Source organism: Epargyreus clarus, unplaced genomic scaffold, assembly GCF_041222505.1.
Source record: "Epargyreus clarus isolate Ecla_fem2 unplaced genomic scaffold, WU_Ecla_fem_2.2 ptg000014l, whole genome shotgun sequence".
NCBI classification, from domain to species: Eukaryota; Metazoa; Arthropoda; class Insecta; order Lepidoptera; family Hesperiidae; genus Epargyreus; species Epargyreus clarus.
The window spans coordinates 14,481,566-14,492,561 of record NW_027332222.1 but is presented as its reverse complement, the minus strand read 5'-3'; the positions used below and the strand labels follow the sequence as shown (position 1 = coordinate 14,492,561).

Sequence of the window (10,996 nt, the reverse complement as noted above, 5' to 3'; positions counted from 1 at the left end):
CATTACATTAGAAGGTGGTAGAACCCTTTGTGGTTCAACTCCGGCGGCATCACCGCCACACCTATTTCTACCTAATAACAGCAGTGTTAGGCGCTGCTGTGTACCGGTTTGAAGGATGTGGTAAGGGAGAGTGACTTTTGCGAGGCGTTCCAGCTTAGTCCTCAGGGGTAGCGGCGCATCTGTGGCCGACCTCAGGTAGGAATATCTAATCCTATCTGGGGTTGATTTCAGATGTCCATGGGCGGCAGTAGCCATTATATGATTTTAGAACTATCGTGTAATTAAGACATTTTAATATTTACCTAATACATGTATGCGAGTACCCTCACGATACGCGGTTTTAATATCTTTATTGAATATCCGTTTCAACTAAGTTCTAATCTAAGCACATATTAAACCCGCATAGGTCCGTAACCTACTTACAGAACTCCATCAGGAGTAGGATACATGACTAAAGATTGCAGTCGTTAAATCTTTTGGTCACGTAGAAGGTTTGAAAAACGACACAGGTAGGTCATTAAACTGTTCCACAGAATAAATATTAGTTGAGACGTCTATATAGACCAGATTACTTAGTTTAATATGCTTCAGGCCTCCCCCAATTGTGGGTAAAACTCTCGCCTGAATTTACTGCAATCATTATGAATATTTAAGCTATTTTGGGTAATATGTGTACATTTGAAGTAGAAGTAGCGTAGCAATGGGATTTATTGATAAATTTAACCTTGCTAGAAATGTATTTTATGCTTTTAAAAGAGCACCATATTAAATGATCGATTCCACGTATATATTCGCATACATATATAAAATCGGGTCTCGATTTAAGATTTAGATGCATTATTAAACTACAAGGCTATAGAGTTAACCCCAGTCCTACAGGGACATTTCATTAATACATACTTACAAATACGTACTTGTTGCATACACAACTCTCAGCGCTCGCTAGGTTTCAGCTTCAGTCGAGCTTGAACCGCCGCGGACGGTGATCGCGCGCTTCGCTTCGGAATTCACTTAAAATTCAGTCGTGCGGTGCGCACAAAATAATTCTAATTTTAATTCGATTAAAATTTTTCAGTGACTGTGAGTGGTAATTACGAAAAGTCGGACTTTTAGTGACAGTTTTTTTTAATGACAGTGTGTTTTGTTATAGTTATGTTTATTTACGCGGTTTAGCGAGTGTCAATACAGGTAATGATGAGTTTAGAGTCATTTATTACTATCACGCGACACCTGTCTAAAGGCACATCAATCTTTCCTAACTTTTATATTGTTTATGCTTTCGTTCGCTTAATATTTCGGTTACAGCTTAGATGTTAACTTTTAATATCAAACACAAATAAGTTGCCTAGAATTAATTATTATTTTTTTATTTACTTTTGATGTGGCGAATTAAACTTTTAGCATTTTAATTAAATTCTCGAAAACTAATTGAAAAAATGTATAAGTACCAAAGTTTAAATAAATTCTAAAATCCGGTGCAAATTTTTAAAAATCTATACCTAGTCTCCTTTGACGCCATTTTTTTTGTCGTGCTTCTTTCAATATTTTAATATTTATTATATTATTTTATATAATGTGTATTATCGATATAATAAAATAATAATAAGATTCGCAAAACATCTGTGATATTTAATATGAATTGTTTACTTTGAGTGTTATACCTTAAGTATCGTAAGTCGTGTCGTTTACGAAAATAAAATATTGATAATATTAATTCACATATATTAGAAATAATTATCTCTATAAGAAACTATTATACCGTAAACGATTCTTCTCAAACGAGACAAAAGCCCGACAGTGCGAAAAACATATTTTGGATGAAGTAATGCGTAAAGATGACCAGCGGCCAAAAATTTGTTCGTTTGGAAAAAACTTTTGTCAATAACGAGATAAATGATGTAAATACGCGATAAAAAGGTTGAGGCCATTATTATTCATCATTGTGGGAATACTTATCAGTACTTACAACTAATCGAACTCTCAATAATGCAATAACATGTACCTAATGTAGGAGTGGAATTAATGGTTTCACGTATCAACTTACTTTGTGGTTCTTTTAGTGATTAATTTCATGGAAACAGAAGAAGAAAGGCTATATTAATTCTTAGATGAAAACGAGTCTAATTTTTTCTAATAAAACGTAAATTTCTATAAGTATTAATCTAAATATATGATTTAATTTAACAGCGATACTAACCGCTTCTATTTTAGCTGTTAATTGTTTTATGGTTTAAAGGGTACGGCAAGCGAGATACATTTAAACAAAGCATTCCAACTTAGTTCTTTAGCATATACAGGGTTACTGATAATTCGATACATTCCCTTGGAGGGGTAAAAGTAGAGCTCATTTGCAATAGGTTTTGTCATTAAGTACCCTAGCCGATAGTGATTTGTTTTTGAGATATTCAAGTTTTTGTGTTTTTATTTCTAAGTACCGATTTCAGGCAAAAAATAAAATGCTCCTAAGTGAATGTCCTATTTTGATCCTATTTTTGTGCATAATCTTATACCTAACATCGCAACACTTCTTTAAAATGACAATACGCTGTACAATACATTCCATACATCTTTTTTTATCCAAATTCACTCTGAAGTGGAAATAATAAGGATGTTTTTATTGAACTCTAGCAAATTGACCTCCATAACGTAAAGTTTAAGGGTACTACTAAAGCTCCTATATTGGCATGGAGGGTAACGAAAATGTCGATTTTTTAGCAAAACAAGCTATTTCAGCCCATTCTATTAAATCCCCTTTTTCTTGCCCTTGAAAAAAAAAACTTAAGTAGGGCTTTAATCCCATTGAGGTTTATAGGCATATAGGCATTCGTAGACGGCATTGACCATTTACTGCCATGTGGACTGCATGCTTGTTTGCTACTTCCCACCTATTTTTATATTAAATATACATATATCTACGTTTAGACACCTTTTACATAGATGTAGATATCCGCCTTGTAATTGAAGGAAGACACAAATGGCTGACACATACGTAAAATGGCTGACTGTTTTCCCATTACGTGTCCGACGGTCTTGGTGTAATTTACGCGGAACAATGCCGACATATGCAGTTAAGTGGTGCAAAAAAAAACACGAAATCGAAGAAAAAGTGTGGAGAAATATTGTTTCATTCGAAAATGCTCTAAAAACCACATTTATTAATTTTTTTTAAAACACGAAAATAGATGACAGTGACTATTCCAAATGCCAAAACTGATTACATTTTCTGTAACCTTTAATAATTCCGTGACGGGATACTATCTTTTTATAATATAAGAGTATGCCGTCCATCTGATGGTAAGTGGCCACTGCCGCTCATGGACATCTGTAATCAACCCCAGATACGATCAGATATTCCTACCTAAAGTTGACCACAATTGCGCTGGTACCCCTGAAGACTAAGCTGGAACGCCTCGGAACACACATTTCAAACCAAAACATATCAGCGCTTAACCCTGCTGCTATTAGGCAGAAATAGGTGTGGCGGTGGCCGTCGTAGTCGAACCACAAAGGATTCTAGCACCTTCAAAAATTCAAAACCTTGAAACCAATATGAATTGTACTTAAATCTACTCGTACCTTCAATATGGAATTGTACCTAAATCTACCTTCAATATGGAATTGTACCTAAAGCGGATTTCAGGTGTGCCGAAGATTATGTTTCTCGTAGAACCACTCGTGTGTATTTATCAAGCTATTGAATCTAAAGCCGCGTCCTCACGCTTCTCAAATGTCAACAAGACTTTATAAATTCAAACATGTGTTATTGGTCTGCATGTGTTTGTTGTTTTTTCATAGGTTTTTGTAATGAAGAAATTGTACTAAATGTTTCCTTTGAGTTTTTATAGCAATGACATCATAATTTTTACAAAGCGGCTGCTAAGATTACGATATATGAAACTTATCAAAAGCTTTGAAAATCTTTTGAAAGACTTTTTTTACTTATCGCCATATTGATAATGAGGACTCAAAAATATGATTTTATTTATAATTCTACCCACTTATGTATTATGTTCTCCAATAACTTGTATTTCGCGAAAACTGTACGGTCATAATTGAGGATACGTAATTACAATTGAATTTAATTAATATTTTACAAGTACCGTCCGCATTGAAAGGCTTTTGTGGTCTGTTTTATTGGATTTTATATTTCTCAGTAACATGAGTACTCTTGAATAAAATACTGCGTTTAAATTATACGTGAAAATGCAGTGCTCTTTTAATTTATTTAAATATACATTTTAACTTATATTATTATATATTTTTGTATTTAAAATAACTATAGAAAAATTGTTTTATTAATCCGTTTCAATTGCTACCCGACCGATTTAAAAAGATGGATTTTGAGGATCCTTTTCTTGTCACGCCGGGGTGTGTATCACTTACGTACGATCTTCATAACTACCTCTCCTGTCATGCGTGACACGCACGCGGGTAGCAAAGATACTGCGGGCAGTTAACTCACGCGTGCAGATGTGACACACGCGTGACATAAGAAAAAAACATTTTTTGGTGTTTTACGCAGTTTTATTTTTGTTGATCGCGTTTCATTATTACGGTGTTGCGAAATAATTCCAAATTTTAAGTCTTAGTAATTAACAAATTCTATCACACGAGGTAAATTTCGGGAAATGTCTTATGTTTCAAAACGTCTCTTTAGTAGAATATGTTTTTGAAAATCTGACGTTAAGATGCTAAATATTAAAATGAAACTAACAATTGCTTAACAACCGAGACGTGATTACAAATACTCCACATTTTTATGACCCCGCATGCATTTTTAAAAGTACAATAGTGCGTTTTTTCTTCTTTATGCAATCATAAAAATAACGAAGTAAATAGACTCCCAATCTCGACACATATCATAGGTTAGTTTGTAATTGAGCGCTAGAATCTTCTAGATATATTTTTAATGATAGATATGTCTGTAAACTTGCTGCAGTTTATAGAGGCAGATTGTAGATATTTTGAGCGATCAGATTGAGCGCTGATTGAGTCAGATTGACTCGTATATGCTGATTGAGTCAGATTGACTCAGGCTGTACCCTAAAAATCCCTACTTCCACTGACTGCGCCTGTCAAGTGCGTAATATATTCTAATCCTCACAAGTTTCAAAAGTTTTTGCCGTAATTACCTACTGCAGTTGCCTTACCATTGATTAAATTGATTAAACTTCCTACAATATATAAATTAACAAAAAATATAATAAACTGGTAAGGTCCTCGGTTTCGCCTGCGTTTAAAAAAAATAACATGACGTACATATAACTGAACCTGAAAATTTGTACCTACATTGGAATGACAAGGGCTCCTGTTGAAAATTGGTCGTACGTTTACTTCGTAGGCTCATGTACAACTTAGGTTCGATTATCACATGATCAAATGCATAGTTTACGATTATACAACGGATATACAGACAAAAAATTATATATAGATAACGTGATATAACCAACTTCGACGGTGTGTACCCGTCTGCTAGTGATGTGATGTTGATTGATACTGATCGGAATGAAAAAATTCTTCCCGAATTTTTAACACATGGGCATAATATTCCCAGAATACACTTTGTATGTAAACAATGTGTTGTACTAGACTGTACCTACTTGTTATGGTAAACAATTTTGAGAATTTCGGCACAAATTTATCAAAAAGTATGTAAGTAAACTATAGAAAAATATCGTATGGACATAAAATCTTGAGCAATAACAATTTTAGTTAATTACATTCTGAGAATAATTACTATTTTTTGATTAGAGTTGTTTCGGTTCGTGATAATAACTGTAGTTATAAGATTACACCGAGATAAATGTTTAAAGCGGTCAGTTAACATTTAATTATTAGGATGTGTACCTACCTATTATTATCCCACTGTTGGACATAGATCTCCGTTCAGATTGACAACATTTTAAAACTACCTAACTGGCTCACATTTTTATAAAATAACATTTTGGACGCATTAGATGCTAATTGTATGTACGAGTACATACTTACTAAATTATGATAAAAATACAGGATCATGTGATAACACTCGCTCGGATTACAACACTACTTAATCATCAGAGGTGAAATCATCCTTTCCCAAAGTGCATTGTAATTAGCGTTACGCAAATTAATAGACAAAGCTCCTCGGCTCGTGTAACAACCGCATAAAGTTTATTGCGAGAGAATGCGAGCCTAATTATCTAGCCCGGCGGAAAACTATCTATTAGTACTAATTTATACTATTTTAAATGAACTGCATAAGCGTTACAGGAATAAATATAGTTCAAAAAACTAAAAAAACACGCTTTTATGATAAAATCAAGTAAAAAGTAGAAAATTATTTTCAATCTAGGAATCAATTAAGGAACAGTAAATTTGTGAAAAAAGCGTGGAGTGCTCCACTTATCAATTTTCGCCACTTATCAAAGCACCCCGTTTGCACCCTGTTTGCACCGTTTGCAACGTTGGAGTAATGAGAAAGATTAGGTCATAGTCCACCGCGCTGGCCAAGTGCGAATTGGTAGACTTAACATAACTTAACATAACTTTGAAAAATCAGAGGTGCGTGCCTGACTGACCCCTCAATCAAGAGGCCGAGTTTCTTAACCACTAGGATGTCACTTTTTTGGACTACAATTACTAGTTACTACATACTATATTATTATATTACTTTTTTATAATATAGGAGTAGCAGACGAGCATAACAGTGCACCTGATGGTAAGTGGTTACTGCCGCCCATGGACATCTGTAATCAACCCCAGATAGGATATCTAAATATTCCCACCTGAGGTCGGCCACAGATGCGCCGCTACCCCTGAGGACTAAGCTGGAACGCCTCGAAAAAGTCTGTCTCCCTTACCACACCCTTCAAATCGGAACACAGCAGCGCCTAACATTGCTGTTATTAGGTAGAAATAGGTGTGGCGGTGGTGCCGCCGGAGTCGAACCACAAAGGGTTCTACCACCTTCATACCTTCATACTTGATACTATCTTTAGATTAACTGCAGAAACTACAACAGTCAAAGCGGTCGTCGCCCCGTACAACAAACCGCATAAAGTTTCTTCTTGTTATTTCAGTATTTTCGCTCCAGCGGTAGTTTCTAGCAGACTTCATAAAACATCGACAAACAGGTTTACAACGGAAAATAAACGAGTAATTACGATCTCGTCACGTTAACCTATTTTTTGAGATAAATCTATTATTCTGCTATGTTATCATTATAAACGGAATTGGCTTAGCTGGTGTTATGAGTATTTTATGACCAGAATTCGGTTTTATAACACAGTGCGTTAAATATTTATACGCATATTGCTTTTGCTTAAAATTTATTTTTGTTTTTGACAAAAATATTTTTGTATAATAAAAGTTAGTGTTGATGCCGTTTTAGTTTATTTTTAATCATTATTCAAAAGCAGTGATAACCTAATAAGCAGTGATAGCCTAGTGGTTAAGAAACGCGGCCTCTTGATCGAGAGGTCCGGGGTTCAAATCCCAGGCACGCACCTCTGATTTTTCAAAGTTATGTGCGTATTAGAAGTTAATATAACGTCATAAGTCAAAATATTACAGTATAGATAACAATATGTTGAACTTTTACTATATTGTAGAATAATTTCATTCTTAATACGGTTTATTCCAAAAAATCTACATACCTGTTACTATTATCATAACGACATATTATTAGTCTACGATCATATAAAATAAAAAAATGTTCTTTCGTCTCTACAGTCTCTATATATGTTTAAATCAAACTTTATCTTATACTTAATCCGGGACCGCTTTGATGTGGCCCGGTTTGATATTAAGAAGAAACAAAAGTTGTTTTCTCTTTTGCTTAAACATCTTTGAATACAATGATTTTGAACATTCTTAACGTTCGCATTTATTTTAATCGTTTCACTACAAGACCTGATTGGTAACGCTAATCCTTAGACGAACTAAGCTTACCAATATACATATACATAGTTTTCAAATAACCGAGTTGAAGTAGCAATGGACATCGCTTGAAGAACTAAATACTCTAAGTATAATATAAATAAATGCAATGTCCTGAAAAAAATCAGATGAAGTTAGTTACGGAAACTCGACTTACTTTATTCGATTTAAAACCCAATGTGCGGACTACCGCGAAATAAACTAGTTCTCAGTTCATTCTTAGTTTCCCTTTCTAGTTAGCCCATCCCCAGTTACCCCATTCTCGGCGATCCATCCCTTGCCACAACAAAGTCTTTGAGGAGTACCGGCTACTCAACTATTTTCAACCCACACTTCATAGAGCGAATTCACGAAATACCACAACAAAATTAAATTTAAATGATATTGAATGTATAATAAGCTTCAACTCAAAATATTTACGTAACAGTCTTGTTTCGTGGATAAATGAGAAAAAATGTTAAACACATTTACTTTGTCTTAAATTATTGTAACTGAGTGAATCAGTCGTGGAGATATATGAGTCTGTCGGCATTGATATGTTGGGAATGGATTTAAATCGGGTGCAACATAGATGAATGAAGTCATTTAGAAAAACAGATGAATGTTTTTTTTTGTTGTTTTTTTTTGCAACATAGAAGTATTGATCACTTATACTAGGAGTATTACCTATACTAGGAGTAGGAATACCTTAAAAGCATCTAGCTTGGGTTGGCAAATAACCCTACTTCCTTGTGAAATCTACATCGGTACAGCGTCGTGGGGTATCCTTGAAACTCTTTTATAGGCAAAGAATGCCTAGCAGTGGACTGTAAAAAGACTTGCAGACTTTTACATATGCCATCTAAAACTACATTTTTTTACAGAGCGTGTTTCGAGTTTCAAAACGTTTTACTTTGTTTAAATTTTATTTTTACATGCTCCAAGCATATATCAAAAATGCAAACAAAATTTGTCAGCAAAGGCCACTTGAATATAGCGTGTAATTCGAGCGTGCTCTCGAAAAAGAATTGCATTTGCATTTTGAAAGAATATGCAACAATGGAGTCATTTGTTAAGCTTTCATGTAACTTACGTAAGAATTTTCGAATTTTTCGTACAGTTTTATTCGCCTGCTTTGTACTTTACTGTGTTGTATTGTAATACGAGTAATAAATTGAACTTGCAGATTAAGTATCAGTAAAGTATCTCTTACCACTGAACGTGGTCAGATTACCTCAGATAAAGAAATTGCACAAGAATTTGAAACTTTTTTCTCGAATATACCATTTAATACTACTAAATTTTTAAAATCATCCCCAATTAAAGCAGTGACCATCCTTAAAGAGAATTTAAGTCAGTGTCACATTAAATTTAAATTTAGACATATTTTAATTAATGACATATTAAAAGCTTTTAAAGAATTAACTGTTAAAAATACAGAGGACATTTGGGGAATGTCAGTAAAAGTTTGTATATCAATCATTAAAACTTTAGCTCCCTACTTAGTCACTATTTTTAATATGTGTGTTGATCAGGGCTGTTTCCCTGATTTAATGAAACATAGCAAAATAATTCCATTGTTTAAGGCAGGTGATACTAAAGATCCCAACAATTATAGACCCATCTCAGTACTGCCTGTTCTAAGTAAAATTTTTGAAAAGATCCTCTTACAGCAAATGTTGCTTCATTTTAAACTTAATAATCTTTTACATCAAAAGCAATTTGGCTTTACTAAAGGCCGTTCTACCACAGATGCTGGTGTTCAATTGCTGCGACATATTTTTGATTGTTGGGAACAAGCACATGATGCTATAGGTATTTTTTGTGACTTGTCTAAAGCTTTTGATTGTGTTGATCATAAAACCTTATTGTTAAAATTACAATATTATGGTATTCAGGGAAATTCTCTAAAGTTGATAAATTCTTATTTAAACAATAGAGTCCAACGAGTGCAAGTAAATGGAGCATTATCAGCAGGTTCTAATATTAAAATAGGTGTACCTCAGGGCTCCATCCTAGGTCCGTTTCTATTTTTAGTTTATATAAATGATTTGCCAAATGTAGTAAAGGATTTATCTGAGGTTGTTTTGTTTGCTGATGACACTTCCTTGGTGTTTAGAGTAAAACGACAATCACAGGATACGAACGATATTAATGAAACTCTTTGCTTGATTCAGAACTGGTTTGATGCAAACAACCTACTCTTAAATTCTAATAAAACTAAATGTATTAAATTTATGCTACCAAATGTAAGGAGTACGGGGATGAATGTCGCTCTAAATGGTGAGACTTTGCAATTCGTCAATGAAACTGTTTTCTTGGGGATTACCATTGATTCTAAACTCCAGTGGGGTCCCCACATCTCTGCTTTGTCCAGCAGACTTAGTACTGCAGCTTTTGCAGTCAGAAGAATTAGACAGTTAACAGACATACCCACTGCCAGACTTGTCTATTTCAGTTACTTTCACAGCATTATGTCTTATGGCATTCTACTGTGGGGCAGTGCTGCTGACATAGACTCTATATTTACTATTCAAAAAAGAGCAATACGGTCAATATATAGTCTGCGGCGTGGTGAGTCCCTAAGAGAACTGTTTCCCACTATTAATATATTGACGGTGCATAGTCAATACATTTATGAAAATATTATGTATGTAAGAAAACACACTGATATGTTTGAAAAAAATAGTAACCACCATAACTTTAATACCAGAAATAGAAATAAATTAGTAATTCCTAAACGTAGATTATGTAAGGTGGCTAGATCTTTCGTGGGCAACTGTATTCGCTACTACAATAAAATACCCGACCACATTTTGAATCTCACAGAAAAAAAGTTTAAACATGTCGTCAAACTAACGCTATGTAAAAAAGCGTACTATAAAGTAAGTGATTATTTGACTGACAAAACGGTGTGGTCTGAATTAGCTCCAGCTCCACATGTACCATTACGTTAAGTTAACATTGTCAAAAACATTTTTTTTTAAAAGATGTGTGTTATGGAGTTTCTTTCGCCGCTTCTTCTCCATAACGAAACACCTTGTGAAGTGGTGGTAGTTGCTTTGACATTCAAAAAGTGATCTGTAAAGAACCTATTTTG

General features: G+C 34.2%; 1 protein-coding gene across 1 annotated transcript in view; it reads left to right on the top strand.

The window, feature by feature from the left end:
- Positions 1 to 975: 975 nt before the first annotated feature.
- Positions 976 to 10,996, top strand: part of LOC140746960 (arrestin homolog) — a 77,757-nt gene continuing 67,736 nt past the window's right edge. The window contains exon 1 of the mRNA XM_073079156.1: positions 976 to 1,188. The gene's annotated coding sequence lies outside the window, so the exon portion shown is untranslated. The remainder of the gene's footprint in view (positions 1,189 to 10,996) is intronic.